This window comes from Schistocerca nitens, chromosome 1, assembly GCF_023898315.1.
Source record: "Schistocerca nitens isolate TAMUIC-IGC-003100 chromosome 1, iqSchNite1.1, whole genome shotgun sequence".
In the NCBI taxonomy this organism is placed as follows: Eukaryota; Metazoa; Arthropoda; class Insecta; order Orthoptera; family Acrididae; genus Schistocerca; species Schistocerca nitens.
This window is the reverse complement of record NC_064614.1, coordinates 583789437-583809108: the sequence shown is the minus strand read 5'-3', so window position 1 is coordinate 583809108 and position 19672 is coordinate 583789437.

Below are 19672 nucleotides of genomic sequence, written 5' to 3'. Positions count from 1 at the left end.
ATCACTCGGCTTAGTCCGACGATCATGGAGGAGGAGGTGTTGGCGGAGCTCAAGGCACATCCCTCGTTGGAGGTCCGGGCGGTCCACCGCATTTTTAACTCTGCCGGCCCCACTTGCCTTATGCGGGTTTTTTTGGAAGACGCCCCCTCCATTGACCGCCTCTTGAAGGAGGTTGCCCTCCTCTTCAACCAAAGATACAAAGTCGACCCCTCCCATTCCCCTCCTCAATCCCTCCACTGCCAGAGGTGTTTGCGCTACAACGCACACACAACAGCTGAGTGCTGCAAGGCCCCCACCTGCCCGCACTGTAAGCAAGCACATTTCCTCCGGCAGTGCCCTAACCTTCAGTCCCCTCCCTCCTGTAATACCTGTAATCTCCCGCATCCCACATACTCCCAAAAATGTAAAGCCCGACCCCCTCTGACCACTCCTGAACTCACCATCCCTGTCCGCCCTCTGGACGCCCCCACCCCTCCTGACAATTCCCTTCGCCCCCCCCCCCCCCCCCACCGCTGAGGACATCATCAGGTTCCTCACCATTGTTCTACAGAACGTCCACCCTTTCCAGCACCCTCACACGCTCCAGCAAGTATCCCTTGCTGCCCGTTACGTCTTCCACCTTAAAATGTATGCCACCTACTCCCACAACCAGGCACATTTCACCTTCTCCCGTCTCGACACCATCGTCTAAATCCCTGTCATGGCACAACACCACTGTATCCTGTTCGACAACATCCGTTCCCTTCCCGCTAACAAGAACCTCTTCATGCACACCCTCGCCACCAACCGTGTGGATGCCTTCCTTTCTTCAGCCCCACCACACCATTCACACCTCGCCCTACCCCCTTCACCACTCCGACAATCCCTTCCTGATAGCGCATGGCGGAGTTGCCACTGGTAACCACCACCAGATCCCAGTTCGGCTCCAACCTCTCCTTCCCGAGCCCACAGAACACCTGATCCTTAGTCTGTTCTTCACTGGCCTTACCATCACCTGCGCCACCATCTATGTCCACCCTAAAGCCCCTATTCCTTTTGACTTCCTCTCCCACATTGACCATACATTCTCCTCCTACATGATCGCCGCCGATCTCAACATCCATAGTCGTTCCACCACCCAGTTACGGCAGTGGCATCGGTTCCTCTCCTCCCTTCAAGGCGACCTCATCCCCATTCCCCAGCACACCCACCCTGAATCCAACTCCACTCCTGATGTCGTCCTCTCCTCCCCTAACCTTCTTGGCTGCATAACGGTGGATGTCCTGGACCCCATTGGTAGTGACCATCTCCCTGTCCTCCCCACCATTTAAGATGGTCATCGCCCCCGCCCTGACCCCCGTCATGACCCTCCCCTGAAGTACGTCCATGATTATTCCCGTGCCGACTGGAATGCCTACTGGGATATCCTATCCAGCCAGGTCGATGGCCACCCCTTCACCTACTGCCACCCTGGTGATATTACCCATGCCGCCTCCTTTCTCCATGAGACCTTGTCTGAGGCCGTGGAGGCCCATGTCCCTTCTGTCGCCATCCACCCCCACCGTCCTACCTTACCCCACAGGCCGTCCTCCTCCTCCGTGAATCCCGCCGTCTCTACCGTGCATTCCTCCGCACGCGTGACCCGGACACACTACGACGCCACCAGCAACTCCAGAGACACATCCGTAACTTGCTCGTGGCTAAGAAACGCCGGGACCTGCAACAGACATGCACCCATTTAAACGCTACCCTTCCTATCAACTCGTCCAAGTACTGGTCAGCCTTCCGCCGCCTTACCGGATCTAACCCCCCCCCCCTTCTATCCTCTCCTTCATGACAACCAACCCTTCCCTGACAACATTAGTAAGGCCTATCACTTTGCCTCCTACCTCTCCGATGTCTTTACCATCCCTGACGATCCCCAGTTCGATTACTCCCTCTTCCCAGATGTCTGTGATCGAACTGACTCCTCTGTCCCTCCCCTCGTACCTGGTTTCCAGTACTTGAACAACATTCCACACACAGAACTCAATGCCCCTATCACTACACAGGATCTCATCGCTACACTCTGCACAAAACGCAACACTGCTCCTGGTCACGATCGTGTCACCTATCGCCACCTTTGTGAAGCTCCTGCCTCTTTCCTCTCCACAATGTAGTCCTGTCCACCAGCTACTACCCTGACCTGTGGAAAACCTCCCGTATCCTGATGTTCCTTAAAACTGGTAAACCGCCATCCTCTGTCTATTCCTACTGTCCCATCAGCCTTACCTCGGTCTTCAGCAAGGCTCTGGAATCCATCCTCACCCGACGCATCCACCAGCATCTCTGCCAGCACCGCCTCCTTCCCATTACCCAGTGTGGCTTTCGGCCGTCCTTCTTTTCCGATGACCTTCTTCACCTCACTCATCTCCTCTCCGAACAGCTTAATTCCCGTCGTTCCGCTATCTTCCTCTATCTTGACCTTGGACGAGCCTATGACCGCGTGTGGCATTCTGGTCTCCTCTTCAAGCTCCATACCTTCGCCCTTCCTATTAACTACGTCTGTCTGATTGGCTCCTTTCTTTCCCAACGTCCTTCCTACGTCACCATCTCCACAACACGGATTCCTACACCTTTTTCCCCTCTGACGGTGTGCCCCAGGGTTCCGTCCTCTCCCTTCTTCTGTACCTCTTGTATACGGCGGACATGCCGCCACCTTCACCCCCCATCCACCTTCTCCAGTACGCCGATGACACCGCCTTCCTTGCCCTTGCCCCCACCCTGCAGCGCTCCCAAAACCTTCTCCAATCCCATCTTGACTGGTTCACCGCTTGCTGCAACCAGTGGTTACTTAAGGTCAATCCTTCCAAAACCCAGGCGATCATTGTAGGCAAAACCACCCCTTCCTTCCGCCTCCTCAATTTCTACATCGCCATCTATGGCCGTCCTATCGCCCTCACTCCCACCCTTAAGTACCTTGGTGTCACCTTCGACCATCGCCTCTCCTGGACCCCCCACTTCCAGACGATCCAAGCCAAGGCACACTCCTGCCTCTGTCTCCTCAAGCTCCTTACTGGCCGTACTTGGGGTCTGGACCCCTCCACCATCCTCCATACCTATAAATCCCTCATTTGCCCTATCCTTTGCTACGCCCACCCTGCCTGGATCTCCGCTCCCCCACCTTTTACAAATCCCTTCAGATCCTAGAATGCCATGCTCTTCGCCTCGCCTATCGCATCCGTCTCCCCTCCTCCACGCGTATCCTGTACGACCTTATTTCCTTCCCCCACCTCCTCCTTTTCCTCGAACGGATACAGATCCTCTACACCTCCCGTAAACTCGGTCCTCCTCACCCGCTGGTCTCTCCCATCCTCTCCTGCCCCCATCTGCTGCTGCGCCTATACTTCCACATCCCACCTGCTCTCCATCTCTCCACTCTCCATACCCTCTCCCAAGGTGGCTTCCGCCAGCTCCCCCTCTCTGATGATGCTCTCCTCCCCTCCATCCACCCCTCCTACCAACTTTGATCCTCCCTCCCTCTTCCCATGTTTATTCCTATAGGCACCCTCTCTCCCTTCTCTCCCCCTTCCCTCCCTCCTCCCTATCTCCCCACTCCTCCCCCGGGCTTCCCCCACCCCCATTCCTCCACTCCTCCTACCATCTCGTCTGCCATTGGCATCTTTGCTCACCCCCCTCCCTCCCCCTCCCCCTTCTTCCCCTCTTGGCAGGTCCCCAGCCTCGCACACGCTACGTGTACATTCGCACGCCGGAGATCATCGCCACCAGTTTCTCGTGTGTGCCATCGTGTTTGTGTTTAGTGTTCGCCGTCACGCTCCAACGTTCACATGTGCCGTCGAAATCATCAGTGTTTGTGCGTCGTGTCGACAGTTTTTAGTGTGGTTTTTCGTCGAGTGTGAACGGCTTCGTGTTTTTTATGTTCTGTGTCTACTGTTTCTTTTACCCGCAAAATTGTTCAATCTCTTTTGTGTCGTCTATATGTTTTCTCATTGTTAACTATGCCGGGATGGTTCCTTTCAAAGGGCACGGCCGACTTCCTTCACCGTCCTTCCCTAATCCGATGAGACCGATGACCTCGCTGTCTGGTCTCCTTCCCCGAAAACAACCAACAAACTCATTGTTAACTCTGAGGCTGAAGAGCAGCGTAAGGTGCTGCTGCCAGCCTACCTGATGTACAGGTGTTGAAATTACAATAAAGAGAGAAAAAGAGAGAGAGAGAGAGAGCATCAGATGCGCCAGCAGTCGCAGCATGTTGACGTTACCTGAAAAAACACTTTTAGTGAAGCTGTATTACCAGAATGGGGAATGTGCTAGTTCATCGTTACGATCCTATCGCCATAGGAAGGGGATTCGAACGGGTAAAGGTCCGTTAACAAATGCAGCTGTGGCGAGAATGATTTCGAAGTTCGAAGCCACGGGTTGTTTAGACGATAGACCCCGTAGTGGCCGACCGAGCACAAGGCGTAATGCTGCTGAGACAGTTCAGGAAGAAATGGAGACTGTAGCGGGTTCGTCTATGCACGGGGAAGTCAGCGCTCGTGCAGTCGCACGTCGCACCGGCATTCCATACACTACTGTTTGGTTGGCACTGAGTCGTACCCTCCGATGCTATCCGTACAAAATCCATCGGCATTATGAACTGTTACCTGGCGATTTAGTGAAGCGGAGGGCATTTGCGGTGTGGGCGTTTCAAAAGATGGCGGAAGATGACGATTGGTTGAGTAACGTGTTGTGGACCGACGAAGCTCATTTCACGGTCCGAGGGTCTGTCAACGCCCACAACTGCAGAATTTGGGCTACCGAAAATCCTAGAACTGTCGTGGAAACTCCATTGCACGCGAGAAAGTCACGGTATGGGTTGGATTTACCACATCTACCGTTATCGGGCCTTTTTTCTTCGAGGAAATGCGTGATTCTGGCTTTGTAACTCCTAAAGTGGCGGGTGAGAGGTACGCCGATATGTTACAGAATCGCATCATCCCCAGCCTGGCTGATAAAACACCTGCTGGAACGTACGATGTTTATGCAGGATGGCGCTCCACCCCGTATTGCTAGACGCGTGAAAGATCTCTTGTGCGCGTCGTTTGGTGAGGATCGTGTGCTCAGCCGCCACTTTAGTCATACTTGGCCTCCCAGGTCCCCAGACCTCAGTCCGTGCGATTATTGGCTTTGGGGTTACCTGAAGTCGCAAGTGTATCGTGATCGACCGACATCTCTAGGGATGCTGAGAGACAACATCCGACGCCAATGCCTCACCATATCTCCGGACATGCTTTACAGTGCTGTTCACAAAATTATTCCTCGACTACAGTAATTGTTGAGGAATGATGGTGGACATATTGAGCATTTCCTGTAAAGAACATCATCTTTGCTTTGTCTCACTTTGTTATGCTAATTATTGCTATTCTGATCAGATGAAGCGCCATCTGTCTGACATTTTTTGAACTTTTGTATTTTTTTGGTTCTAATAAAACCCCATGTCATTCCAAGCATGTGTCTCAATTTCTACCTCTCTATCTTCATTATTCCGTGATTTGTTCAGTTTTTAAATTTATACTGACTTTTTCATCACCCGGTATATTAGTGTTAATACGTTGAGCAGAACAACAAAAAGCTTTACGTTTAACAACATGCTGTGATGTTTATTAATTTAAATACATTTCGATTTCAGAATCCGTTATATACGAGGAACTGTGGTTCGTGATACAGTCAAACACATGGAGTTACACAGATTAAAACCTGCTACATTTAAACATTAAACCAATTTTGTTAATTTCTCAACATAAACATCCAGTTCGCACAAATAAGTGGAATCAAACATTGAAATAACTTCGGCAACATGACTGTGCAGTCGATTATATTGCTCTTGGGGTAACATTTTATAAGATACTCGTAAATTCCTGGATAGGACAAACAGGTCACTGAGCTGAGTGCTACAGTTACTTCTATTGGGTCACGTCTTAAATAATGAGGAGGTACATTAATAGCCAAAAGTGAGAATGGTCTCACAAGTAAATGTAAATCAGTCTTCAACGTGCAACATGTAGAATCTGTTAAAGAACTAATGACAAAATGTTTCCACTATTGAAACATAGTCTCTTATGTCTGATCCACAAATCACTACTCTGAGTTCCGGAAAACATTCCACATCATGAATTTGAAGCTGATTTTTTCATATGATTATTTAATATTTAATAGCATCAATCTTGCCCGCTGTGACTTTCCCTCTCCGCCGCGTGCCGGTGTTGTAGACGCCGTGGAGCTGTTACTGCTACAGCTCGGTCGGTGGAGTCGAGAGGCGATGATGGATGTCTCAATCGGTTAACGAGAGCCAGGATCTGAAAAAGCTCTTAAGAAATCGTTCCTCCCGTAATGATTAAAGTTTGATTGCGAGTCCGCACAGTTTCCGTATTAGTGCGAACTGCGCACTCTCATTGTCTCTAATGGTTTGAAGTTGAATTATTATGTGCCCGGTTAACGCTTTAGTGCAGTAATTGATGAATTATCCCTCATGCGCATCGTCCACATCACCAAAAGCGAGGGAAAAGTTCAATTGCAGATCGTATTGGTCGTTGTTCGTTCGTTGATAAGTAAAATTGTTCGCTCTATATGACGCGAGATCCACAGATACTTCTTAACAATGTCTTAATTGTCGACGGCCGAAGTGGCCGTGCGGTTAAAGGCGCTGCAGTCTGGAACCGCAAGACCGCTACGGTCGCAGGTTCGAATCCTGCCTCGGGCATGGATGTTTGTGATGTCCTTAGGTTAGTTAGGTTTAACTAGTTCTAAGTTCTAGGGGACTAATAACCTCAGCAGTTGAGTCCCATAGTGCTCAGAGCCATTTTTTCTTAATTGTCTTGCGTCATAATATTAGGTATGTCCAAACCTTCCTTGTCACAACTAACAGTCCATGAATTTACTTCCAAGTTAAATAGTCACTGTTCATTAAGTTTTGATGAGAAATTAACAAATATTCATAGAATGATGGAGGCGACACGTTGAATTTCCACTTTTGATGAACAATTTTATTGTTCCTTTTCGCTAAATACTTTATAAACATCACGTCACACGCACACACGGTTAATTAGCACTGGCAGTTCTGTTAGTTTCAAGTATCGTGACAATTACGACAGCTTTAACCCTCGACGTAATTGTATCTTCTTCATATATTCGTGTCAATGTCTCCTACTCGAGACTAAACGTGTATTATAGTCTTTTGAAACTTTGTCCATTCCTTTCCATAAGTTAACTTATATGAATGTTGAGTCCAATATTGCCTGCTTCCGTTAATAAAGTCCAACAACTCGGTATACAGAGTCAGCATACTATCTCGGTTCAAGTCTCTAGTCTGAATATCAGTTCACAAAATCCGTGCCGTCAGGCAACAACGACTCTTGAAAGTAAAACAATCTCGTCGCGCTCCGTTCGCTGAACTATGGCAAGAGCTGCTGTCGTATGACTTGATAGCACGATAGCTAGCAAGCGACTTACTTCTTCCGTGAATGAGTATTGTAGACGCATTGAATTTCTTCGTTGCATTTACAACTCTCTTTCACATAAAAGTTATCTCTCACCAACATTTCTTTGGACTTAACTTTCATGGTATTAATTTGCAATTATTACTAATATGTTTGGAAAATAACTAAAGATGACCTTTCTTTCTTCTTCCTTTCTACCAAAACACACTCTGTAATGTTTAATGTTGGTGTTTATCAAGACTTTCTGGCGTTAGATCATTGGCAAAGTTGTCGTGCCTGTCAGGTTAACTTTTCATCTACATCTTCATGATTACTCTGCAATTCACATTTAAGTGCTTGGCAGGGGGTTCATCGAACCACAATCATACTATCTCTCTACTATTCCACTCCCGAACAGCGGGCGGGAAAAACGAACACCTAAACCTTTCTGTTCGAGCTCTGATTTCTCTTATTTTATTTTGATGATCATTCCTACCTATGCAGGTTGGGCTCATCAAAATATTTTCACATTCGGAAGAGAAAATTGGTGACTGAAATTTCGTAAATAGATCTCGCCGCGACGAAAAACGTCTTTGCTTTAATGAATTCCATCCCAACTCGCGTATCATATCTGCCACACTCTCTCCCCTATTACGTGATAATACAAAACGAGCTGCCCTTTTTTGCACCCTTTCGATGTCCTCCGTCAATCCCACCTGGTAAGGATCCCACACCGCGCAGCAATATTCTAACAGAGGACGAACGAGTGTAGTGTAAGCTGTCTCTTTAGTGGACTTGTTGCATCTTCTAAGTGTCCTGCCAATGAAACGCAACCTTTGGCTCGCCTTCCCCACAATATTATCTATGTGGTCTTTCCAACTGAAGTTGTTCGTAATTTTAACACCCAGGTACTTCATTGAATTGACAGCCTTGAGAACTGTACTATTTATCGAGTAACCTAATTCCAACGGATTTCTTTTGGAACTCATGTGGATCACCTCACACTTTTCGTTATTTAGCGTCAACTGCCACCTGCCATACCAGACAGCTATCTTTTCTAAATCGCTTTGCAACTGAAACTGTTCTTCGGATGACCTTACTAGACGGTAAATTACAGCATCATCTGCGAACAACCTAAGAGAACTGCTCAGATTGTCACCCAAGTCATTTATATAGATCAGGAACAGCGGAGGTCCCAGGACGCTTCCCTGGGGAACACCTGATATTACTTCAGTTTTACTTTTCCAACTTTACACCATGATGGTCTTTACTAATTGGGTTTTGGGGTTCATTAGGGTGTTACAGCGCCATATATGGTACCAAGTGATTCTTCCCTTGCCTTAAAAGACTTAATGAATTCACATAATTGGTGGTCTCGACCATAAAAGATTTTGTCACTACTCAGTTTAGAAAATGTACTTTTGTGAAATCAGACGAGTGTTTTTGGAACACCAAGTTCTTTTAACCTAAAAGCACAGTGTTTCGGTTCTCGTGCCCAGTTATTTGCTGTGGTTCTCAAGTCCGTTGTGGGCGCAGCGATGTGGGCCCCGTCAGCTGGTTGATAACCCGCGCGCCTCGACGTGTCAGCGGGTCAGCGGTCAGCACGCCTCGCTCAGATCCGGCGCCAGCTGGCAGATCCCCGCGTCTGCTGGGCTGACGCACGCGGCCATCGGGCAGGCACGCTAATGACGTGCGCTGCACTCCGTCTGACCGGCTGCTGCATTAACTACGGGACGCCTGCCGCACTGTGTCTAGCAGCTTGTCTGCGCGCTGATTTATTGCGCAGATTGCTGCCGGCTGCCAAATTGGTAGCCACGATGTGCTGTCCACTTGCTTCACGGACTGGGAGCACGTGTCCCATCTCTCTCTTACTCTCCTCCTCTCCTCTCTCTGGCTCCTCTCCATCTCGTCTACAATTCCATTTTGTATTTATACCTGTGCTCCGCTGGCTTTTTCACCACCTCCCGTCGCAGTCCGTCCTCCCTCGTCCCCCATGCCACTCGCTCTCTGACACACACACACACACACACACACACACACACACACACACACACGTGCAAGCGCGCGCATACACTGTAGGCCTCCGCGAGTCTTGATTGGGCCTGAAATTGGCTTTCACTACCATCAGCGTTTGTATAACTTGCGTTGTAGACATACTACTCAATAATCTACTATAAGAGTAATATTCTGCCAGTCTAGGGACGGCGCTAAAACTGTACAATAACAAAAAAATCGACGATTTCGATATGCCGCAACAGTATTTCACCACTATACAAAATAGGCTCGTTCTGGAGAAAATGCACTAATATTGAGTTGATAATTAAATGATCATGAACGGCATGAATCCAGTATGCGTATGGTAATCACGTCTACATTTATTCTCCAGAGGAGACCTTAACTTAGAATGTTTGGTAGACGGCGAAACAGACGGAAAGGTACGATGTCGTTTGACCACGCGATCGTCAATCAGACACAGCAATCAACACGACCTTACAGATTCTATAAGGGTCAGTGTGGAGTGATTTAACGTGGAACGACCGCATATTCTAAGCCGTAGGGAAGGCAGATGTCAAACTCAGGCTTTTTTTAAGAATCCTGAGGAAGTATAATTCACGCACAAAACAAATCGTTTCTACCAATTCTCGAGTATTTTTCATCAATCTGTAATGAAAGTGATAGAAACTGTTCAAAGAAGAGTTGCACAATTCGTTGCGGTCTTGGTCAGCATGAATGTGTCAGCTTTTGTTTAGTCACCAGGAGAGTCCCACGGAAATGTTCAACGAACTGCTGTGGGAGACGTTGCAAGAGACACTGTGCAATGCGAAAAAAGGTTGTCACAAATTTCAGAGAACCCACTTTCCACAAAACAAGTGAAGAAACATACTGTTTCCTCCAACTGACACCTCGCATGATCATGTTGGAGAGTTCCGGGCCAATAGGGACGGTACCGACAGTCTTTCTGCGAACAGGAAGCGGGGAAAATGAGACGGGAACATTACCTATTCTGTGCCACACACACTACGATGGTTTGTGGAGCACATATTTAGAGGTAAACTATCAGGTTTTCCAGTTCGTTAACTAATGACGCTTTTAAACGATACGATTTTCAGCGAATCTCTGTACAACCATCAGTGGCGCTGATTTCAGTTTCGTGTTCATTTCATGAGATATACGTGGAAGCAAAGTAATGTTCCTTCACTGTTCTTGACAGTTCCCTCGTATAATTTTGCTACTATGCTTCTTCGCGACATGCGAAACTGTGTCGTAGCGTCTACCGCCGCAGTTTGATGGACATCTTAGTCACGTCCTCATTCGAATTTTTCCCATCTCCTCTATTAATATTACTTAGTAAGGGTCCCAGACTGAAGAACAATACTTAATATTAGATTCAGGGAGTCTTTTGTACGCTATCTCTTTCGATGGTGAATTATGTTTACAATTATGTTTATTCTGATATCTGCCTTTCATGAAGCCAGTTTTATTTGATCTGTCCACTTCAGAATCTCTGTCTGATAACAGGCAAGAAGTATCAATTGAATGTTCTCGCGAGAAGAAATAAACCAAAGTGAGTAGCTAAACGAAGGCATGTTGACGAAATGGAGAATTTTGGAAACTCACAGCCATGAAAGAAAGTCGAAAATAATCAATTTACAACTCTTTCTAACGAAGATGATAAATAGCCTGCGTTATACAGTCGACTAAAGGACTGGAGGATTTCACAAGTGTCAAAGACAATTTTAGAAGACTCAAGAGGCAGGTTTCAAAGGAGTGAAGGTTTACACAAATGCCGAAAGATAATTTTAGAAGAAGCAAGAACCAATTTTTCGGAGAAAGCCTTCAGACATACTTCGCAAGACTGCCTCTCGTTCCATCGGTTGTGAGTGCAAGACCTCCCAGTTCATATACAGAGTGGTCCATTCATCGTCACTGGGCCAAATATCTCACGAAATAAGCGTCAAACGAAAAAAACTACAAAGAACGAAACTTTTCTAGCTTGAAGGGGGAAACCAGACGGCGCTATGGTTGGCCCGCTAGATGGCGCTGCCATAGGTCAAACGGATATCAACTGCATTTTTTAAAAATAGGAACCTCCATTTTTTATTACATATTCATGTAGTACGTGAAGAAATATGAATGTTTTAGTTGGACCACTTTTTTCGCTTTGTGATAGATGTCGCTGTAATAGTCACAAACATATGGCTCACAATTTTAGGCGAACAGTTGGTAACAGGTAGGCTTTTTAAATTGAAATACAGAACGTAGGTACGTTTGAACATTTTATTTCGGTTGTTCCAATATGATACATGTAACTTTGTGAACTTATCATTTCTGAGAACGCATGCTGTTACAGCGTGATTACCTGTAAATACCACATTAATGCAATAAATGCTCAAAATGATGTCCGTCAACCTCAATGCATTTGGCAATACGTATAACGACATTCCCCTCAACAGCGAGTAGTTCGCCTTCTGTAATGTTCGCACATGCACCGACAATGCGGGTGACGCATGTTGTCAGGCGTTGTCGCTGGATCACGATAGCAACTTTCCTTCAACTTTCCCCACAGAAAGAAATTAGGGGACTTCAGATCCGGTGAACGTGCAGGCCATGGTATGGTGCTTCGACGACCAACCCACCTGTCTTGAAATGTGCTATTCAATACCGCTTCAACCGCACGCGAGCTATGTGCCGGACATCCATCATGTTAGGAGTACATGGCCATTCTGTCATGCAGTGGAACATCTTGTAGTAACATCGGTAGAACATTACGTAGGAAATCAGCAAACATTGCACCATTTAGATTGCCATCGATAAAATGGGCGCCAATTATCCTTCCTCCCATAATGCTGTACCATACATTAACCCGCCAAGGTAGCTGATGTTCCACTTGTCACAGCCATCGTGGATTTTCCGTTGCCCAATAGTGCATATTATACCGGTTTACGTTACCGCTGTTGGTGAATGACGCTTCGTCGCTAAATAGAACGCGTGCAAAATATCTGTCATCGTCCCGTAATTTCTTTTGTGCCCAGTGGCAGAACTGTACACATACATAGCACACGCCCGTTGGGCATTTTGATCACAATAGCCATACATCAACACGATATCGACCTTTTCCGGAATTGGTAAACGGTCCATTTTAACACGGATAATGTATCACGAAGCAAATACCGTCCGCACTGGTGGAATGTCACGTGATACCACGTACTAATATGTTTGTGACTATTACAGCGCCATGTATCACAAAGCGAAAAAAGTGGTCCAACTAAAACATTTATATTTCTTTACGTACTACACGAATATGTAATAAAAAATGGGGGTTCCTATTTTGAAAAACGCAATTGATATCCGTCTGACCTATGGCAGCGCCATCTAGCGGGCCAACCATAACGCCATCTGGTTTCCCCCTTCAAGCTAGACTATTTTCGTTCTTCGTAGTTTTTTCTTTTGATGGTTATTTCGTGAGATATTTGGCCCGCTCACTATCACCCTGTACACAGCGTCAGGAGGGCCTCCGGGGAGTAGTGATAGGAGCGCGTTCATAGACTTGCATAGCCTACTGTTGGGGTAGGGTGAGCAGTCGGCGAAAGTTTTCTGATGACGCTGTTGTGGACGGGGAGGACTTGTCGTTCAGTGCGAGTGGAGAGGTTCAGGATCGCTTTGACAGAAGTTATATTTGCTGTGATGTATGGCAGCTTGCTTTCAACGTGGGTAAACGTAAATTAATTTAAATGTAATTTAATTCTAACGGGCACGAAGAGCGTTTCTGCAATGTTCGTATACAGTATCAATGAGCACATCGATTACATACATAGGCGTCACCTTGCGAAACGACAGGTCGGAGTAACAGAAAACATCGAAGCTATTCAGGAACGTGCAGCTTGATTTGGTCGGCTAGAACATGGTCAGAGTGTTACGCAAATGTTTCGTGAGCTTAGACGGGATTCTTAGAGGGGAAAAGACGATTTTCTCGTAAAACGCTACTAAGAGATTTTAGAGAAACAGCATTTGCGTCGGACTGCAAGATAGTTCTACTGTCTCCAATTTACATCTCGTGTACGCACAAAATAATAGAGATAACGACAGAGATACATAATACCCAGTAGTTTGTGCATAGACTCGAACTAGTTTCAAGGCAGTAGAATCATCTCCAGTTTGGGGGAAATGTTGTGTCTGTTTTTAACTGTTTTTTCGTCACTCTATTTGTGTATGGAACAGGAAAAGCATAGCTAGCGATAATACAAAGTATCCTCCGCCATGCATCGTGCAGCCGCTTGCGGAGTATCTGCGTCCCCGTAGATGTGTAATAAGATAAGGGTAACCTTGAAACGAGAGATAATACAAACTTGAAACATGGATTTCTTTAAGCAAAATTCTCTTAAACGTATAGGGAACTGTAATGTGAGAAGGGTCAGTATTTTTCATTTAGGGTGTAATTTCGTTAAGCATTTGTGTATCTGGTAATTTGTAGATATCCTCGGTTAGCTAATTTTCTGTTCTTGTGGTGCTCATTTGTTTCCATAACACGGTGTATCTGTAGGGTACTGTCTCCTTACAGTGGAATATGTAGACCCTGTGCAAATACTGTTGTGCATTGGTGGCATGATGGGTATGAAATCGTCTAAATAAGGAATTTTATGAACGAATAATGGAGCAAACATCAGTAAAATATGGTTATTCACTACCACTATTGCGGCATAAGTATGGATCTACAATTTTCAAGGCAAATTACGAGACGTTCTGCTCTGCTGATGTCATCAGAAACGTTTGTTGGCGGACCAGGATAATTCTCAGCACTAAGAAACTTACAACACCAGTGTAACAAAGTAAGATCCGCCAGCCTCGCTTTGACCCAAAAGACAGGGTCAAACTTCTTTCTAACCCAAGTTCAATAGCTAAAAACCCTGCACCCATCTAGCTACTTTCAGGAAGATCCGAAAGCCGACCATTACAATGGAAAATGCACTTCACTAGTAGCTCAGACACCACCTCCGATCGCTCATCACCTCAACCTATAATATCCAAAACAACAAACAGGAACACAGTTTAAAGTGACTTCCGTAAACACCACATAAAACACCATTTTCAAATTTTCACTTCAACGAATGAAATTCACTTGCTCCAACTAGGCGTCGCCAAGTCCACTTCGTTCAATGAACTCCAGCTGTAGCTAGCTAATCGATCGCGATCTGACAAATTGTTTTTGTCTTTCGAATGCCTGCACGCTCAAAAAAACGCAATCCTCGCCTACATGACAGTGGCCTGTGCATGAGATCGCACTTGCAGTCTTTTCGTATTTGAAAAGCAAATTTTCTGGTCGCGTAGGACCACTAGCTCACAGCTTAAGAAATATAAATGCTTGAACATACCGACTACGATCCAGAGGAACCATGATATGGCACTTGAACCAAGATAGGGCTGAAATTTCCTGGCAGATTAAAACTGTGTGCCCGACCGAGACTCGAACTCGGGACCTTTGCCTTTCGCGGGCAAGTGCTCTACCATCTGAGCTACCGAAGCACGACTCACGCCCGGTCTCACAGCTGTACTTCTGCCAGTATCGCGTCTCTTACATTCCAAACTTTACAGAAGCTCTCCTGCGAACCTTGCAGAACTAGCACTCCTGAAAGAAAGGATACTGCGGAGACATGGCTTAGCCACAGCCTGGGGGATGTTTCCAGAATGAGATTTTCACTCTGCAGCGGAGTGTGCGCTGATATGAAACTTCCTGGCAGATTAAAACTGTGCGCCCGACCGAGACTCGAACTCGGGACCTTTGCCTTTCGCGGGCAAGTGCTCTATCATCTGTGCTACCGAAGCACGACTCACGCCCGGTCTCACAGCTTTAGTTCTGCCAGTATCGCGTCTCTTACATTCCAAACTTTACAGAAGCTCTCCTGCGAACCTTGCAGAACTAGCACTCCTGAAAGAAAGGATACTGCGGAGACATGGCTTAGCCACAGCCTGGGGGATGTTTCCAGAATGAGATTTTCACTCTGCAGCGGAGTGTGCGCTGATATGAAACTTCCTGGCAAATTAAAACTGTGTGCCCGACCGAGACTCGAACTCCGGACCTTTGCCTTTCACGGGCAAGTGCTCTACCATCTGAGCTACCGAAGCACGACTCACGCCCGGTCTCACAGCTTTAGTTCTGCCAGTATCGCGTCTCCTACATTCCAAAATATCATTCTGGAAACATCCCCCAGGCTGTGGCTAAGCCATGCCTCCGCAGTATCCTTTCTTTCAGGAGTGCTAGTTCTGCAAGGTTCGCAGGAGAGCTTCTGTAAAGTTTGGAATGTAGGAGACGCGATAATGGCAGAAGTAAAGCTGTGAGACCGGGCGTGAGTCGTGCTTCGGTAGCTCAGATGGTAGAGCATTTTCCCGCGAAAGGCAAAGGTCCCGAGTTGAAGTTTCGGTCGGGCACACAGTTTTAATCTGCCAGGAAGTTTCGTATCAGAGCACACTCCGCGGCAGAGTGAAAATCTCATTCTGGCAAGATATGGTTCAAATGGCTCTGAGCACTATGGGACTCAACTGCTGTGGTCATCAGTCCCCTAGAACTTAGAACTACTTAAACCTAACTAACCTAAGGACATCACACACATCCATGCCCGAGGCAGTATTCGAACCTGCGACCGTAGCAGTCGCACGGTTCCGGACTGCGTGCCTAGAACCGCGAGACCACCGCGGCCGGCTCTGGCAAGATAGAGCTGCTGTCAGATTCCCCCTATTCCGCGAACAGCTATATGAAGTGGTTTTAACATTCATGCCTTCCGGCCAATCACCGTCCAGAGCAGAATGTAGGTACTTGTGTTGGCTAGTTCCTGCTCCCGCTACTAGAACTTCTCTGGAAAGTGCTGCGCCAGCCAGGGTGACTGAGCGGTTCTAGGCGCTACAGTCTGGAACCGCGCGACCGCTGCGGTCGCAGGTTCGAATCCTGCCTCGGGCATGGTTGTGTGTGATGTCCTTATGTTAGTTAGGTTTAAGTAGTTCTAAGTACTAGGGGACTGATGACCTTAGAAGTTAAGTCCCATAGTGCTCAGAGCCATTTTTTTGAAAGTGCTGCTTTCTGCTGGCATAGCAGGTACTGGCAAACACCAGCCATCATGGGAAAAATACTTAAGTAGCTCTTGATATCAGTTTACAACGCCCAACTCACCTCCCATTTAAGAGGCTTAGGGGAAGACCAACCCATCATCCCCGGACTGAGACCCTTGCTACCGGAAAGTGAACCTGACGTCCACCATAGCGAAAAAGTTGAGCACAGAGGTTCGAACAGGAAATTGTATGTTAGGCTCATATGGCACATTTACTGATGAGTTAGTGTGTCCCAGAAACAACGCTTTTTGCACACCATGTTGGTAAACCTCAGCTGACATCTGTGGCTTTTCCAGATGGAGTGTTCGTGTTGAGATTTGAGATTTGTGCAGGGTAAAAAAAAAGTACAAACCTATATACGGTGTGCCCAATTGAAAAGGAGACCTTCGCCGTATACGCCTCGTACTCGTCTGTAATCATAGTGACTGAATGTGTTTTCCGAGATATGACGTCGTTGTATGCCCTGTTGCAGAAGCGGAATTAATGGCTTTGCAGCAGTTTCCTCATTCTGGTGGGTTGTCTCCGCTGTTTGTTGCATGACGGATTCCTCTCGATCAGCACAAAGAGCGATTATCCAATTTCTTCGCGACGAAGGGGAGCATACTTTACAAATTTATGGCACGATGGAAGAGACGTGCGGAGAGCAGTGTCTCGCGCGGTGCACAATATTCCGGCGATGTTAGCTTTAAGAGGCGGGACGTGTAAACATCGTGGACATCCTACGCTCTGGTCACACGCTCATTGTCTCCACCGGAGCCACATGTGACGTTGCTATTGAACTTTCGATAAACAAAGGAACTGTGCGTCACATAATCCACGAGAAGGTTCTTGTAGCGAATATATGAGCAGTGGGTGCCCAAACATCTTTCAGAGAATCAGAACACGGCGACAATGGGTGTTTGCATGACCCATCTGTTGAGATACGCGGAGCAAGGAACCGTTTTTTATTGCTCGCTCAGATAGTGGCATCTGATGAAACATGGTGTCACCAAACGGACGAGCATGGTGTGGCGGAATCCCGGCTCCCCTCGTCCAAAAAACGAAAAAAAAGCTCCTTCTGCCTCGAAGACCGGATAAGTGATGCTCAGCTTCATCTCATCGACTGGCTACCACTGAGTGCAACAGTTAACACTAAGCAGTATTACAATACGTTGCTGAGACTCAGACAGACCATCAAGATGAAGCGCAGTGACAAGCTCTCTAATGCGATAGTACTTTTGCATAACAACGCTAGGCCACATCAAAAATTTCGGTGATTCTCCTCGCAGCCCTGATAACTCCCCGTATGACCTGCATATCTTTGGCCCCTTAAAACAATCTCTGAAATATCAGAGGTACACCTGTGAAAAGAAACTGTAGGACACTGTGGAAAACTGGATCCGTCAGCAGTCTAGGAGTTTCTACACTGCATCCATCCACTTCCTTCCTTCGCACTGTGATCGATGTATCAGTGTCAGTGCCAATTATGTTGTTGTAATTTGACGTGGGTCGCGGCATACTTATTTTAGAAGCTACCTCTCAGATAAGAGGTGACACGGTATTTTGAGGTCATTCGTGTCTTGGTGAAGGAGTGAAACGGCGACTGGGTGAAGCTGAGGTTTTTCAACTCTCTGTGGTTCGAGACAGTACAGAGAGGAGTGGATGTTAGACCAGGGAGGTAGGTATGGTTATGACAACGAAATCAGACTGTGTGTTGGTTTACTGGTCTTCTTTTATTGCTTCTTCACATGTTAGCGATGATGTGGGGATTTTCCCATACGACCATTTCACGAGTGTACCGTAAATATCAAGAACCCGATAAAACATCAAATCCCCGACATCGCTGCGGCCGGAAAAAGATCCTGCAAGAACGGGACCAGCGACGACTGAAGAGAATCGTTCAACGTGACAGAGGTGCAACCCTTCAGCAAATTGCTACAGATTTCAATGTTGGGCCATCAACAAGAGCCAGTGTGCAAACCATTCAACAAAACATCATCGATATGGGCCTTCTGAGCCTAAGGGTCACTCGTGTACCCTTGATGACTGCACGACACAAAGCTGCGCCTTAGATGAGCCCCCCATCTACTATCCACTAAGAGAGGAGCCACCAAGCGCCGTTTCTGGTGATTGGAAAACCTGGAGAATGCTTAACCGCATCAGAACTGGGGTGGCTCCTGGGAAATCTAATCTGATCAAATGGGGTTTGCTTGACGAAAATGACGACAAATGGGACTGCCGCACTCGACAGGACATGGAACATCTCCTGCAATGCCCTGCCTGCCCCCACAGATGCACCCTCGACGATCTATGGCTGGCTAAAGAAGAAGCATTGGACATTTCTCAATACTGGGCAAACAAATTGTAGTTTCCAGACACGAAAAAGTAAAGTAAAGTAAGTACACCTCGCCTGGGCCCGTCAACACCGTCATTGGACTGTTGATGATTGGAAACATGTTGCTGGTCGGACGAGTCTCGTTTCACATTGCATCGAACAGATGGCCGTCTACCATGCCTTTGGTTCTTAGGACGAGGAATCATCGCAAAATAAACGAGTCTGTCTGCGTATAGGTGAAGGGAGGACTCAGTTGTTATAAGATTAAACTTGTTGGTGATCTAACTCATTATAATAGGAATTAAATAAACTTCCCTTCCTTGTCCATATCTCCTTATCCTTTTTTTAAAAAAAACTACCCATTAATCTTGCCAAAAGCCGAGAAGCGATTCTTCTTGGTATTGTAGCTCTCTGAGACAATGTCATGAATCCATGGGCCCTGCATGTCAGCAGGGGACTGTTCAAGCTGGTGGAGGTTCTACAGTATAATGGTGTGGGGCATTTTCAGTTGGAGTGATATGGGACCCTTGATACGTCTAGATACGACTCTGACAGGTAACATGTACGTAAGCATTCTTTCTGGTCACCTGCATCCATTCATGTCCATTGTGCTTTTTCGACGGACTTGCGCAATTCAAGCAGGACAGTGCGACATCCCACACGTCCACTGTTGCTACAGAGTGGCTCCAGGAACATTCTTCTGAGTTTAAAAACTTCCGCTGGCCATTGAGCATATCTGGAACGTCTTGCAACGTGCTGTTCGGAAGTCTTCATCCCCTAGTACTCTTACATACCTTATATTTCGACATAATTGTCGTAAGGA